This window comes from Vulpes lagopus, chromosome 11, assembly GCF_018345385.1.
Source record: "Vulpes lagopus strain Blue_001 chromosome 11, ASM1834538v1, whole genome shotgun sequence".
NCBI lineage: Eukaryota > Metazoa > Chordata > Mammalia > Carnivora > Canidae > Vulpes > Vulpes lagopus.
In genome coordinates, this window is record NC_054834.1 from 98,491,467 (window position 1) to 98,507,559 (window position 16,093).

At 37.9% G+C, this 16,093-nt stretch overlaps 1 protein-coding gene and 1 pseudogene across 12 annotated transcripts in view; one reads left to right on the plus strand and one right to left on the minus strand.

Moving 5' to 3' along the window:
* Window positions 1–16,093, minus strand: part of ATF2 (activating transcription factor 2) — a 102,690-nt gene that overhangs the window by 73,373 nt on the left and 13,224 nt on the right. For 8 of the 12 annotated variants that reach the window (XM_041773737.1, XM_041773738.1, XM_041773735.1 and 5 more), the window contains one exon: window positions 13,748–13,846. The exons of 1 other annotated variant lie outside the window; for it this stretch is intronic. The gene's annotated coding sequence lies outside the window, so the exon portion shown is untranslated. Of the gene's footprint in view, window positions 1–10,099; window positions 10,156–13,747; window positions 13,847–14,457; window positions 14,543–16,093 lie in introns of all 12 variants that reach the window. 3 more of the 12 variants (XM_041773732.1, XM_041773731.1, XM_041773734.1) reach the window with 2 other exon arrangements.
* Window positions 3,602–3,811, plus strand: LOC121501567 (annotated as a pseudogene).

Below are 16,093 nucleotides of genomic sequence, written 5' to 3' on the forward strand. Positions count from 1 at the left end.
CAAACCGCTGCGCCACCCAGGGATCCCTGGAAAGTTTTTAACTTCTTAAAATATAGTCGGAGGTGATCAAGCTCTCAGTCTAATTTATCAAAATCTAATTGTCCCAAAATATAGTTGATCTATGTAAGTATCTCCCTCTTCCATACCCTTATAACTTGTTTATTTGATATTAGTTTATTTTTTTAAGATGTATTTGAGAGAGAGAGAGAGAGAGAGAAAGGGGCAGAGGGAGACAAGATCCAAGCAGACTCTCAGTGAGTGCAGGGCCTGATGTGGGCCTTGATTCCTTGATTTCATGACCCATGAGATCAGGACCTGAGCCAAAACTGAGTTGGATGCTTAACCAACTGAGCCACGCAGGTGCCCCTGAATATGAGCTTAAAAATAAGTACGTGTTGAAACTATCCAGGTTAGTGCCCATTTTAAAAACTGCTAGGGGCACCTGGCTGGCTCTGTCCAAAGAGCATGTGACTCTCGGGGTTACAAGTCTTAGCTCCACATTGGGTTTAGAGATTACATACAAACATACATATATACATACATAATTCTCCTAATACCTCATCTTACATTAACTAAAACTCCATCCTGTGGTGAAGAGTAACTATATGTTTATTCAAATAAGATAATAATGCATGGACAAAAAATTTTCATAATTTTGCTTATACATGTGGTATTGCTCTGGACAATTTAGGAAACGTATAAATAGCCACAGTTCTGAGTCTTAGAGTTAAGAGTGAGCTGGTATAGGAGACAGAAGGTTTTTTCCCTGGTTTCCAGGAAAAACTTGTATCTGGTTCTATTCCTGGTTATCTGGGTTCTATTCTTCCATTCACATTTAACTTTGCCATGCTGTCTATGAAAAGAAGGTAAAGAATACTCGAATAAACCAAAGGAAATCTATGAAGGTTATACTTCTGTTCTTCTGTTGTTACCTATAGATGTGAGCTTAATGAGGGCAAGGAACTTATCTTTTGGGTTAACTACCTGAAACAGTGCCTACTCCACAGTAGCATGTATTCATTAAATATTAAAGAATGAATAAACAGCCATATGATATGAACAGGTCAAAATCAGTTTACCTCAAAAAACTCTTCTAAAACTGGTAAGAAAATGTAGTTCATACTGCTATGAAAAATCAAAGCAAAATTTAAATTCAGTTAAGAAACATTTAAATACCAAATATAACCCAAGACACAAAGATGAAACAGTCCCTACCCTTAAGAGACTTTCAGTCTAGCAGGAGAAAGAGTACTACAGAAATATAATTTCAATTCCTTTGGTAAGAATTTCAATTCCTTTGGTAAGAATAAGAGTTAACATACTATGAGAATACACAGGTAGTGCAAGGACCAAACTGGTAAGTTTGGTTTTCTAGAAGGCATTCTAGAAATTCCTTCTGAGGGAATTAGCCCATGGTACCCTTTTCTCTCTTATCTTTTCCACTCCCCCACAACTGCCCCCTTTCCCTACAAAAGCAGTTCCTTACCTACATATCAGCCCATTTCCTAGCTAACCAATAAAAATTCCCATTCCTTATTACTATTTTCTAAAACCTAGCTGAGGTAGTTGTAAACACAACAGTTGAAGCACCTTGAGACATAAATGATGATATTTGTTTTGGGAGGCTTAAATGCTATCTTTTCCTTAAACTGAATCTCAAGCCTCTACATCTAGGCTTATCTCTCTTTTTTAAAATGAAGATTTTATTTATTCGAGAGAGAGAGTGAGAGAGAGTACGTGTGCACACAAGCAGGGGGTGGGGCAGGAAAGCAGGAACAGGGAGCCTGATGAGGGGTTTAATCCCAGGACCCTGGGATCATGACCTGAACTGAATACAAATACTTAAGTGACTGAGCCACCCAGGCATCCCTAGGCTTACAACAAGGTTGAAAAGAGGCTCTGTTCAACAATAAACTGTTGGAGAAGTCAATGACTATAGACAGAGAATTGTTAATATACCACACCACTCTGCCAAGCATCCAAACCAATACCAGTAGGAGAATCCCTATCCTGAGGAATACACAAGAGGGTTCTAGGCAAAATTTAAAAGTCCTTTGTGTTCTCTAATTTCACTCTTAACTCTTCTTCTAACAGTCCTTTATCTTCCTTGCCCTCATGATCTACTACCATCAGTTTCCTCTTTCCTTCTTTCAATTAGCAAATATCTGAGTGTCCCTTCGGGCTTGGCACTCTGCCAGATGCCAGGAATGTAGCAGTGAACTAAGGTAGGTACCTGTCTTCAAGAAATTTCCAGGAAAAAAAAAAAATTCCAGGACAGTGAGGGAGTTCACACAGGCTAATCAAACATGCAGTACAGACTTCTTTCCAGGTTTCTAAGACAATTCCACATGTAAACATGTATATGTTCTCCCCAAAATGTTTCTCTATTTCATTGTTCTAAGGCATTTTATTTTAGGACCCAAACTTTAAGGTATACTTTGAATTGTTTGTTACAAATAGCCAGAGCAGGATCCCTGGGTGGCTCAGCGGTGTGGTGCCTGCCTTTGGCCTGGGGTGTAATCCTGGAGTCCCAGGATTGAGTCCCGCATTGGGCTCCAGGCATGGAGCCTGCTTCTCCCTCCTCCTGTGTCTCTGCCTCTCTCTCTGTGTGTCTATCATAAATAAATAAATCTTAAAAAAAAAATAGAGCAATTTCCACCATTAGGTATCCCACATAAATGATTAGTCTTACATAATTCTAAAAAACCTTTAAGGCAGAAGTTCGGGATTTAGAAGGAGGTCACGTATTTCCCGATAATATGAACTAAATCCTACCTATTGAACTACGTAAGACGTAGTAAGGAACTTTAAGTTTGCTTCCATAAAAATACAGAAGAGCAAAAAGAAAAAAATAAACATCATCTAAAATCCCACCACCTACTGTTTGACATTTCACAGAGTATTGCAGTCTTATCACTGCATGGAGATATGCAGCTTTACACACTGTAAGAGCAGTGTCACAACTTTCTTTAAAATGCAACTCTCTAAATCCTGCCACATCATTAAATAGTAAGAACATGAAATATGAGAACTGGGACGCCCGGTGGCACAACGGCTGAGTGCCACCTTCAGCCCGGGGCCTGACCCTAGAGACCCAGGATCGAGTCCCGCGTCAGGCTCCCCTTGCACGCGTGTGTGTGTGTGTGTGTGTCTCTCTGTCTCTCTCATGAATAAATAAAATATTTAATTAAAAAAAATTAGATGCCATTTTTAATGGCTATAAATTATTCTATCATACGATTATAACATATTTATTACTAATTCTCTATTAGTGAATTTTTATCATCAATAAATATTTTTGATAACAGGGGTGCTGTGGTGGCTTAGTCGGTTAAGTGTCTGCCTTTGGCTCAGGTCATGACCCTGAGATGGAGCCCTGCATTGGGCTCCCTGCCCCATGGGGAGTCTGCTTCTCCCTCTCCCCCTGCACCTTGCCCCCACAACATGCTCCACTCATGCATACTTCCTCTCTCAAAGAAATAAAATCTTAAGAAAAAATATATCCTTGATAATAAATCTTTGTGCAGTATCTATAATTTTCACAGAAGAATTTCTAGAAATGAAATGAAATGACTATGTCAAGGAGGTCAGCACCTCTGTCATGTCTTCTGAGGCCAGTGTGAATGCTCTGCAGTGGTGGCCTGGTGGAGCAGGTCAAGCTGGAGGCTGGCATGGAAAGGACCAAGGCGCCCACGTGGCTGCAGGGCTGTAGCAGTACTGCATGCAGAATGCCTACAAGGACGTCCTGCTGCTAGGTGTTCCAGCTGGAAGCAAACCCCTTCAGGAGCCTAGATCCTGTGCCTTATTCTAAAGGCTTTTAGGGAAGTAGTCCACTGAGGAATGCACTTAAGTGCAAAGTGATGAATGACTGCTTCCAAATCTCAAGAAAACACTTTTTTCCAGCCAAATGACTTTTAGATATTTTAGACCTTTCCTGTGGTCTGGTCCTGTAGTCAAAATTCTACAGAAATTGATGAGTTTCTACTCAGATAAGAAAACTAAGAGAAGGAGTAAGCTTTAAATAATAATGACCTGATTCTTTTGGTAAAGCGCTTTTATATATAAGACAAACAAAAATGTTACCACCAAACGCAGTATTTCTATACGTGGAATATAATATTTGTTTTATTTACTAAATGTTTACATTTTGGGAAGGAAAACATTTTTGTTAAAAAACTGAATATTTGAAATTTCTTGGTCCAGAGATTTTTATACCATAGAAAAACTTCTTTTCTCATGAATTTACAGTTTCTAAATGAAGATAAGCATTTTTACAACTGGGGGAAGAATAGGTTTTATCAAATGATGTCTTGATTTTTAAAATTTTTTTAAAGATTTTATTTATCCAATTCATTAGAGACACAGAGAGAAAAGTAGAAACATAAGCAGAGGGAGAAGCAGGCTCCTTGCAAGGAGCTGGATGTGGAACATGACCCCAGGAAGGCAGTCGCTCAACCACTGAACCACCCAGGCATTCCTTCATCTTGATTTTTCTAAATGAGAAGATTGTTTTATTTTTAACACTAACATGGGAGCTGTTTCTTAGCAAACTTTTTTGGGAAGATTCATGTTATATCGGGTTTAGAATGCTTGTTGAAACAGACATGTTCTTTGTCTTAAGTTCCTCTATTTTACAGTTGTGGTCATCCTTTAAAAAATAAATATACCACATTATTTCCTATCTTTATTTTTTTTTAAGATTTTATTTATTTATTCATGAGAGACAAAGAGAGAGAGAGAGAGAGAGAAAGGCAGAGACACAGGCAGAGGGAAAAGCAGGCTCCATGCAGGGTGCCCGACGTGAGACTCAATCCTTGGACCCCAGGATCATGCCCTGAGCCAAAGGCAGACACTCAACCGCTGAGCCACCCAGGCATCCCTATTTCCTATCTTAAAAAAAAAATGTTTAAATGTGATCTTGAGAACACTGTAAATGATTAAAAATAATGTAAAAATACAATTTAAAAATTTTTAAATATTTTTATTTGAGAGTGCGTGTGTGAGCACACTCCGGCGAGCATCCACATAAGTGGGAGGGGCCGGGGACGGGAGGGAGGATCTCAAGCTGACTCCACACTGAGCATGGATCCCACAACCCTGATTATGACCTGAGCTGAAATCACCAGTCCAAGGTTTAACCCACCGCACCACCCAGGTGCCCCAACCTAAATGAATTCTTAATGTCACAAGTACTTTTACTTTGATGATGTGTCTTTGATTTAATTTGGGACACTTTTAAAAGGATATTCTGTGTTTGCAATAACTTTTGATGAATTTGGAAATTCATCCAAGCAAATTAAGCAAATTTCTGCTTAATTAAAAAAAACAAAAAAGAAAACCAACAACAAAAAAATTACTATGGGAAAGTGAAGGCATATTTTTAAGACTTTTGATTTACATTGTTAACTGCCCTTCAATATGTAGTATTGACTTCTACTTTACCAATATTGTACAGAAAGATCTCATTTCTCAACACCCATACTAACAATTAATATTAACATTTTTTGTTTAACTGAAAAAAGACCCTAATTTTAAAGTTGCAAATCCTGACACCCTAATAAGGTTATTAAACTTTTTCGTTTGTATAATGGTCATTTGTAGTTCTGAAATGCTTCCTTTGCCCATTCTATAAAAATAAAATTTTAATCTAAAATTCTCTCTTGAATAGGCTTTCTTATCACATGGATTTCTGATCATGTACCTTATTGTATTCTTGATGTAGTCCTAACTACCTAACCTACATAAGAGGTGCCAAAAGGTGACTTATTCAAGGTAAAAAATGGGACAAGAACATTTTTAATGTTCTGCCAGCTGGTATACCTTGCCATACACTATGTTTATCAACTGTTAAGCCTTGTTATTCTATGCCTACCAACCATACAGAAATTTTATATAAACCACCTTTTAAAAAGTAGTATAGAAAGACCCTTCAGGACTTTAAGAATTATTCAACAGACCTATTATCAAATAAAATCACACATGAGATGCCAATAAGAAAATAGTAAAGAACAAGAAGACTTCTAGGAACAATGACAAGAAGAAAATGAGAGAAATTAACTAGCAAACCATTTCTTATAGTTTAAATTAATACAAAGGCCAAGCCTCCATAAAAAACATATATAAGGGGGTGCCGCCTGGGTGGCTCAGTGGTTAAGCATCTGCCTTTGGCTCAGGTCATGATCCTGGGGTCCTGGGATCCAGCCCCGCATCAGGCTCCTCGTGAGGAGCCTGCCTCTGCCTATGTCTCTGTCTATGTCCCTCTGCCTGTCTCTGCCTCTCTCTCTCATGACTAAATGAAATCTTAAAAAAATATATATATGTCTTCCTGAAAAGCAGCTTAGGGTATTGGGGAGCAAACCAGTGCAAAGTGGCACGGTGAGAAAACTGTCCATGGGAATGGAGAGTGGCTGGAGGGAAGTCTAATACGGCAACTACATGAGGTGAGGAACAGAGTTGGTACTAGCCCAGCACAGGAAAACAAGGCCCAGGCTGGAGAACATGTAGTTGGGGAGGAGGAGTGGGCCTGGTGGCAACAGGTGAGTCATTAAATACACACACAGGGACTGAGAGAATAAGTAGATATATCAAGGATGTATTGGGTAAAGGTAAATTCATACCACAGGTGAAGGTAATTATACAGAATGACTCTTGGTAATTAGATGAAATTTGGAGATACTGGTGTGAACTCATGACTTTCAACAGAGATATAAAGGTACAGAAATAGAGATATGAAGACAGAGAAGACAGTGAAGACAGTATGTGCATGTATATATCTGTATATATGTTCATATATTACCCTAGCTGTGTCTACTGAAGGGGGGCTGGTACACCAATACCTGCAAAGTAATATACCCACTAGGCACCCAGATCTTGATGTCTAAATACCATTCTCTACCAAAAGGTACCTGGGCTCCTTCAAGAATTGTCTGATTCCAGGGATAGGGAAGGGCAAGTACAGGATGGGCCTTGAGTGTCTTGTGCAAGAAAATAAAGAAGGACCTAGCTAAGAATCTGGCCATAAAGTGGCCCGAACTGAAACAATTTGAGAATCAAAAGAAATGATAGTTAAAAAAAAAAAAAAGAAAAGAAAAAAGAAATAATTTTTTTTTTTTAAGAAATAATTATAGTAGTGAATCATATTGCAAATAAAATAGGATTTCGTTAATCCACATTGATATAAAAGAATTCAACATTCAATAAGATATCTATATCCTCTCAAAGTATCTCCTGATAAAATGTATTTTAATTATAAGAGTCTAGGGAACCCTCCTGCACTGTTGGTGGGAATGTGAACTGGTGCAGCCACTCTGGAAAACTGTGTGGAGGTTCCTCAAAGAGTTAAAAATAGACCTGCCCTACGACCCAGCAATTGCACTGTTGGGGATTTACCCCAAAGATTCAGATGCAATGAAACGTCGGGACACCTGCACCCCGATGTTTCTATCAGCAATGGCCACAATAGCCAAACTGTGGAAGGAGCCTCGGTGTCCATCGAAAGATGAATGGATAAAGAAGATGTGGTTTATGTATACAATGGAATATTACTCAGCAATTAGAAACGACAAATACCCACCATTTGCTTCAACGTGGATGGAACTGGAGGGTATTATGCTGAGTGAAATAAGTCAATCGGAGAGGGACAAACAGTGTATGTTCTCATTCATTTGGGGAATATGAATAATGGTGAAAGGGAATATAAAGGAAGGGAGAAGAAATGTTGGGAAATATCAGGAAGGGAGACAGAACATAAAGACTCCTAACCCGGGGAAACGAACTAGGGGTGGTGGAAGGGGAGGAGGGCGGGTGTTGGAGGGGAAGGGGTGACGGGCACTGAGGTGGACACTTGACGGGATGAGCACTGGGTGTTTTTCTGTATGTTGGTAAATTGAACACCAATAAAAATTAATTAAAAAAAAAAAAAAAGAGTCTGGCAAATATCACCTTACTCAAAGGATGCAAGTTAACAAAACTAGAAGGAAAACCAATAACATGTACTCCCAATAGGATGCAACGAGAAGGACACAGCATCACTTCTATGAGAGTCCTGTCAAGATACATAAACCTAAATCTAATTACGAAAAATATTACACAACCTCAAATTGAGGTAAACTCTTCAAAATAACTGGCCTTTAATCTTCTAAAGTGCTCGTCATCAAACTCAAGGGAAGACTGAAGAACTATTTCAGATTTAAAAAGATGAATGAGACATGACAACTAACTGTAATGTGAATTCTAGACTGAACTCTTTTGCTATAAAAGGACATACTGGAACAACTGGCAAACTTAAATGTGATTTGCAGATTAGATGGTAGCAATATATGAATGTTAATTTCTTGATTTTCAGGGCTGTATTGTGGTTTTGTAGGAAAAGGTCTTATTGCAGAAAATAAAGTATTTGGGGTAATGGGACATCACGCTGGCAACTCACTCTTAAAAGGTTCTGAACTATAAAATTAAAAACAGAAAAACTTACAAAAGGAGTTTATAGTAATTTGCACTATAATAATGGACTATATAACCATTATATAATTAGTGTCATTTAGTGTTTAAGAGTAGTTATGAGGAAAACACTACAAAGCATGGATTCTCTAATGATTCTCTGCTTGTTTCTGGTTTATAACTTCCATGTTATGAGATGTCAGAGTAGAAAAATCACTTCTGCTGCAAGGTTAAGAGCAAACAGAATCATGATAGAACAATGACCATACCTGAATAAAAACTTAAGAGATAATATCAGTCAATTATTTATTCTATTGGATCCTTTTTATTAATATAAAATGTTAATCAAGATGATTCTTTAGTTCATTATATCAGAATTTAAAATGGCATGATTCAGCTAATAAAAATATTTGCTTTTCTTCAATCTCTATCAAAAACCCGAATGGGGGGGGAAAAAAAAACCCGAATGGGGCAGCCTGGGTGGCTCAGCAGTTTAGTGCCGCCTTCAGCCCAGGGCGCGATCCTGGAGACCCTGTATCAAGTCCCACGTTGGATTCCCTGCAAGGAGCCTGCTTCTCCCTCTGCCTGTGTCTCTGCCTCTCTGTCTCTCATGAATAAATAAAATCTTAAAAAAAAAAAAAAAAAGTAAGAAAGAAACCAGTTCACTTCACAGAAAATAGGATGGGTAAATGAAGCTTTAAAAATGGGAGGGAGTGGGGTGCCTGGCTGGCTTGGTGGGTGGAGCATATAACTCTCTCGGGGCTGTGAGTTCAAGCCCCACGTTGGGTATAGAGATTACTTAAATATAAAATCTTAAAAAAAAAAAAAAAAAAAAGGGAAGAAGCAAGTCAATTTCTGGTGACTAATTTGAAAATTTTCTAGATTCTTTAATTAAAAAGAAATTTTTTAAGTTGTGGTATTTAACTGGTAATCTATACGTCTCATGTGGGCTCAAACTCACAACTCCAGAGATCAAAAGTCGCATGCTCTTCTGACTGAGCCAGTGAGGCACCCCAAAAATCTCTGGATTCTAAAATGTTAATTTTACTGATCCTGTAGTTAGCCATATAACTATAAATGTCATAATTTCTTACCTTTAAAGCATGTACTCAAGTTTCAAAGCAGATTTCTAAAATATGGATAACACTAAATGTTACATACAACGTATAACATTCTCAAACATTTCTAATACAAATATTTTATAAGACGTATTTGGAAAACACCTGACTGCCTATTTTGTACCTTATGCCTTGCCCTCAAAAATCAGATTAGTAAGGACAAGTAAGTATAATTCAGTGATATACAAATAGTAATAAAGATATGGGACACCTGGGTGGCTCAGCGGTTAAGCATCTGCCTTCAGCTCAGGTCATGATCCTGGGGACCCAGAATCAAGTCCCACATCGGGCTCCTGGCATAGGGCCTGCTTCTCCCTCTACCTATGTCTCTGCCTCTCTGTGTCTCTCATGAGTAAATAAATAAAATCTTAAAAAAAAAAAAAAATTAAGTAAAGATATACACAGGCACAATGGGAGCACAGGGGATTAAGATTAAGGAGTATATTGGAGCTAGTCATCTCTCTTCAGCACCCATATTTCCCTCTTAGAAAGCCTGATTACCAGGGAAGGGCAATCCTATAATATCCATGACCCTGACATACCTGCCTCAGGTGAACCAGGGGAGACATCTCACCAAGTTAAGCCAATCAGATGATCTCTTCAAGAAATTTGAAAAAGAAAAAAAATCAGCTAAACAGAGGTAAGAAGCAGAGATTCCAAATCATACTCCGGACTGGTGGATATTTACTATCCTGTTCATACTGAGAAGAAATTAATGAAAACCAGAAAGGGAGTAGGCACAGAAAATAGACATGAGAAACTATGCAGCCAAGAAGAAAAGTAGTTTCTGTGATGCCTATGCTTTCTGTGACTGAATTATGCAAGTCTTCTGTATTCTGAGTATGAGCTTTTTTTTTTAAACACGAATTTATCTGATTAATTTTCCAACCCCTAACTAAAACAAGTACATAGTCAAATGTGAAGAGAGGGTCTGGGAGGGCTACTACTGAAGGAAGTAATGCCTGAGTGTAGCCTCAAAGGTAGAGGCCTCAGCCAGTCAGGGATGATGTTCTCAGCAGAGAAGACAGTAAACATGTAGAATCACAATGAAGCAGAGTACATTGAGGGATCTCTAAGAACTTCTGACAGCTGAAGCATAGGATATAAGGTTAAAAGGAAGAGAGAGAAGTCCAGAAAGAGAAGCAAATCTTGAACAGCCTTTATTACCCTGACAAGGAGTTTGGATTCCACCCTTACCACCCCCATCCCACTGCTACTCTGAGGTTATAAATATAAGCCTGTGTCAAAATGTTGAGCTAAGCAAGTTTTTCACATTTTTATATGGGCGGGAGTGGGAGGAGAATAAGCAACAGGAACCATATGTGGCCCCTATAAAGTCTAAAATATTCACTATCTAGCCCTTTAAAAAAATAAGTCCGCTTAATCCTGCTGTAAAAAATGGGAAGATTTTATGTTGATTAACTAGATAAAGAGGAATTTTTGCAAGATCTAATAGAAGTGTGGAGAATGGACTAGAGGACAACACTATACATAAGAAAGCCAGTACAAACTACTGCTAAATTCAGAAAAGAGAATGATAATTTGCGTATCAGCAGTATCCATCAAAATGAGAGGAAAGTACTAGTTATGGAAAAAAATGTTTAGGATAAGGCCTCAAATCCGTAACATTGACTCCAGACCAATGCAGGGACTGACCCCTGACTTCTACTCTGGTTTTATACTACTCCTTAATCCCTTGGGTCTAGTTTCATGCAGGTTTTTTTTTTTTTTTCATGCAGGCTTTTAATCAGCTCTATATCAGCCTAGAATGCTCTCACTTCCCATTTATACATCTCTCTTAGTAAACACTGCTCACCTCTATCCACTCTCTACCCTGAAATTCAGATCATTCATTTACTTAGTAGTTTAGTCAATAAATACTTATTGAGTACATGCAACAGGGTAGGATAGACTCTTGGGGGGGGGGGGCACACACACAAGTGGGGATAGTAGCAAAGGAAAGAGAAGAGAGAGAAGTAAACTCCTTACTGAGCACACACAGCTAGACATGGGGCTCAATCCCACAATCATGACCTGAGCTGAAATCAAAAGTTGGACACTTAGCCGACTGAGCCACCCAGGTGCCCCTGGAATTTACGTTTTATGGAAAATATTTCTAACCAAATCAGGATTTGAACATTTAAGTTGGTCAAGTAGCTCAAAAATTATTCAACATATAAATATCAGTGTGCAAGAAGTTTGCCATCCTTTCCTCCTCAAGGAATTTCCTGCTTACAAATTTTTACTTTTTCAGTCGAAACAGAACTACCCTACGACCCAGCAATTGCACTACTAAGTATTTACCCCAAAGATATGAATGTTGTGATCCAAAGGGACACTTGCACCCCAATGTTTATAGCAGCAACGTCCACAATAGCCAAACTATGGAAAGAGCCCAGCTGTCCATCAACAGATAAATGGATAAAGAAGATGCGATACACACACACACACACACAAAATGGAATACTACTCAGCCATCACAAAAATGAAATCTTGCCATTTGCAAGGACATGGATAAAACTAGAGGGAAATAAGAGAAAAACAATTATATCATCTCACTCTGTGGAATTTAAAAAACAAGAGAGGATCATGGGGAAGAGAGAAAAAATAAAGATAAAATCAGAGAGAAGACAAACCGTAAGAGACTTAATCACAGGAAACAATCTGAGGATTGCTGGAGGGGAGGAGAATCAGGAGATGGGGTAATCAGATGCTGGGCATTAAGGAAGGCACTTGAAGTAATGAGCACTGGGTATTATATATGAAGAATCACTGAACTCTATTTCTGAAACTAACAATACATTATATGTTAATTGAATTTAAATTAAGAGGGAAGCCTGGGTGGCTCAGCAGTTGAGCGCCTGCCTGCCTGCCTGCCTGCCTTTGACTCAAAGTGAGAACGAGAGAGTCCCAAGAACAAGAACGAGTCCCATGTCGGGCTCCCTGCATGGAGCCTACTTCAACCTCTACCTATGTCTATGCCTCTCGCTCTGTCCCTCTCATGAATAAATAAAATCTTAAAAAAAAAAAAAAAAAAAAAAAGAATTTAAATTAAGAAAAAATTTTTTTTATTTATTTTTTTTTTTTAAGAAAAAAAATTTTTTTTAATTTAAAAGAATATATTTTTACTTTTTCAAATATGTTGTATTTTTCTAATTTCAAATAAATTTCAAATTTGTTTAGGAAATAAATTTCAAAATTTATTTTCTAAATTTTGTCAAGATTAGAAGTATATATTTACAGGTTTTGTTTTTTTTTATCTGAATCTTCAGGTTCAGGTGTAATAGCATGCACTAATCTGCTTGTATATCTTACTATATCTGACAACCATGTTTTTTAAAAATTTTCTATGCCAGATCACATTTATTACATCAATATTTTCCTTCTATTTTTAGAAGCTATATCCTCGAACTTGCGACCAGAAACCACTATATTTTGTAACTCTAACATCACCACACTGTGGCTGACACACAGAAAATGTTCCATAAAGGTATATTTGAGAACTATATAACTTCCTATTAATATTTCTGATCAGTGTGAGTAATCTTGGAACTAAGTTTATGAATTAATCCAATCCAAAATTCAATGAATTTTGACATTTTAGTGCATACGGCCTTAAAATGGGCAGTATTTTTTGTTCAAAATATTTTTGGAATATAGAAAATACTTTGGGGCATTTGGCTGGCTCAGTCGGTAGACCATGTGACTCTTGACCTTCAGGTCATGAGTTCAAATCCCAACTGGGTGTAGAGCTTACTTAAAAAAAAAAAAAAAAAAGAAGAAGAAGGAAAAGAAAATACTTCAAGGAGTAACTCTTGTTACTATCCTTCATAAAATTCTAGAATTGGGACTTTCATATGGGGACCCTTCACTATAGAGAATTCTCTAGTCAGTTAAGTTTAGGAGGCTCTGAGTTAAAAATTAAACAATTTAATGTTAAATCTTCAGCGTGCTTTTATAATATGTGGATATGCATTTTAGCTCCAAAAGGACATTTCCAAATTGGTGAACCTCCAATTTAAAAACAATTTTTTTTCCTTTTATTTTTATTTTTTTAACAAAACACTATCAGGAAGGTAGGGCACTAGCATCCTGAGGATACTACCTAGAAGCATCTGTTGAATTCAGCAATATTTGAGACAACTGCAAAAATCCAAACCACTTTGCATTAAAAGCTTAAAATCTCTTACCTTTCTAACTGATGGGCCATGAGGTTTATTCACTGTTGCCAGGAATCCCTCAGCTCTAATCAAGTAAGCAGTCCTTCTCAAGTCTCCATCCAAGTATCTCTAGGGCAAAGGAGAGGCAGAAAAGAGAGTGAACTTACTCTGTGAGATCTAAAGAAATAGGCTTGTACAGTTTAACTTCGATACAAAAATTTTTTAATGTTTACTTTATAGTTAAAAATTAGGGATGCCTGTGTGGCTCAGTGGTTGAGTGTCTGCCTTTGGCTCAGGTCCTGATCCTGGGGTCCTGGGATTGAGTTCTGCATCGGGCTCTCTGCAGGGAGCCTACTTCTCTCTCCCTCTGCCTATGTCTCTGCCTCTCTCTCTGTGTCTCTCATAAATAAATAAAATCTTTTTAAAAAATGTGTGTGAAGTTTGCCTTCCATTTCCTTATTTTACGATACAGAAATTAAGGTTCCCTCCAAAAGTTGTAACGCTCCAGGAAGAGGTTTATCCTGTGGTCTCCTGTAACTCCTAGCAAAATGACACCTAGAGGTCTAATAGTTTTAAGGATGGAAGTACAGCAACGGAATCTCGGTGAAAGGAGAAAAATGAAGCTTTTTAATAGAAGGGAGAAGTAGCCACAGATAAAAGGTGACAGACACAGCAGTGCATCAAAATTCTTAAGAGGAGATGAAAGAGTTTTTCATGTGTCAGTACTGCACCATACATACCATCCAGGGGGCCCAATTCAATATGCTTTTCATTTGGAAACAGCTTGATTTTTTTTTATGCTTATATCAGTTGGATTGGGTTCAGCTATGAGGGACAGAAAACTCAAAATTAACAATGGTTTAAAAGATTCAAAAGTTTCTTTCTCTCACATACAAGCACAGGCAGTCCCAAACCATGATCATTAGTAACCCAAGCTCCTTCTATTTTGTTTTGCCATCCTCAACATGTGTCTCCTTCACGTTTAAAATAACTGCTTAAGGTCTAACCATAACATCTGCTGATCAGACAGCAGGAAGGAGAATGAGGAGATGAGCAATAGCTTCCTTTTAAGGAAACTTTTCAACAACTCACAGGAAACTTCTATTTACATTCCATACACCAGAACTTAAGTCACAACAGCTATACCTAGCTGAGAAATAAATTTTTTATTTCACCATATGCTCAGTTAAAAATTGGAGCACCTATAATAAAGAAAAAGAAGAAAATGAGTATTGGTCAACATTTGTCATCATACACTCTCATCTTAAAATGTAAGATGGTTGGGTACCCTGTAGAAATGCCTTACCATCCAGTGAAGGATGTTTTCATTTTTTTTTTTTTTTAAGATTTTATTTATTCATGAGAGACACGGAGAGAGAGGCAGAGACACAAGCAGAGAGAGGTGCAGGCTCCATGCACCAACTCAGGACTTGATCCCAGGACTCCAGGATCACGCCCTGGGCCAAAGGCATGGCGCTAAACCACTGAGCCACCCACGGATCCCCCTGAAGAATGCTTTCAAAAATAGAAGTCCTGCCAGTGACCAAGGAGCCAGACCAGTGTCCATAAAGAACTTCTCTAAATATAAAAGGCCAATCTGTAGGTAACAGGGGAAAAAGGGGAAACCTGAAGACCAGAACACCAATGCAAAAGCAAAAAAACAAGTAAGTTGTAGTTTGGGAGGATAAACTCACATATGCAGTCCACAAAACTCAGAAACTAGAACATGGGGCCATTATATTAAGTAACAGAGTGTCCAAACTGAGTATGCATAAGAATCTGGCAGAAAACCAAGTTTTTCCATTAGGAAAAGGCAGTAATCCTTGGAACAAGATGTTAAAGGGAAAGTAGACTTTCCTCTACCATTATTTAAGGACTGATTTCTCATTATTAGTCTGTGTATGAACTTGGAAGATGTCCCTATTGCAGACTGTTGAAAGAATTGCACTTTACCTTGAATAAGTCTGACTTGAAAACAGTCTTCATGTTTAAAACTTTGATGAGAATACTAGAAGCTGGAAAGGCTCTCATTTCAAAGCTGGCATCAAAATTCTGTTTTATACAGACTGTTCTTTAAAGGGAAAGGGACCTGAACAGGACAGTTAGCTATATGTATGTAAAATAGGGACTATACATGGAGCAGCAATTCAAAGGACAAATGTCTCTGTGTAAAGGTAGAGATAAGTTTCTGCAAATTGTTTCTTTCAGGGAAATGTTTATTTTTAAGTAGGGCCTCAGATTTTCCTATGGAGTGTTGTATTCTTATTTTAGCAGTTGCTCACAAAAGACCAGGAACTAACACCCTAGAAAAACAGCAAGATGGACTTCTAGTCTTCACTTCAAGTGAAAGGCAACAAGATTAAGCTAGCAAGCTGT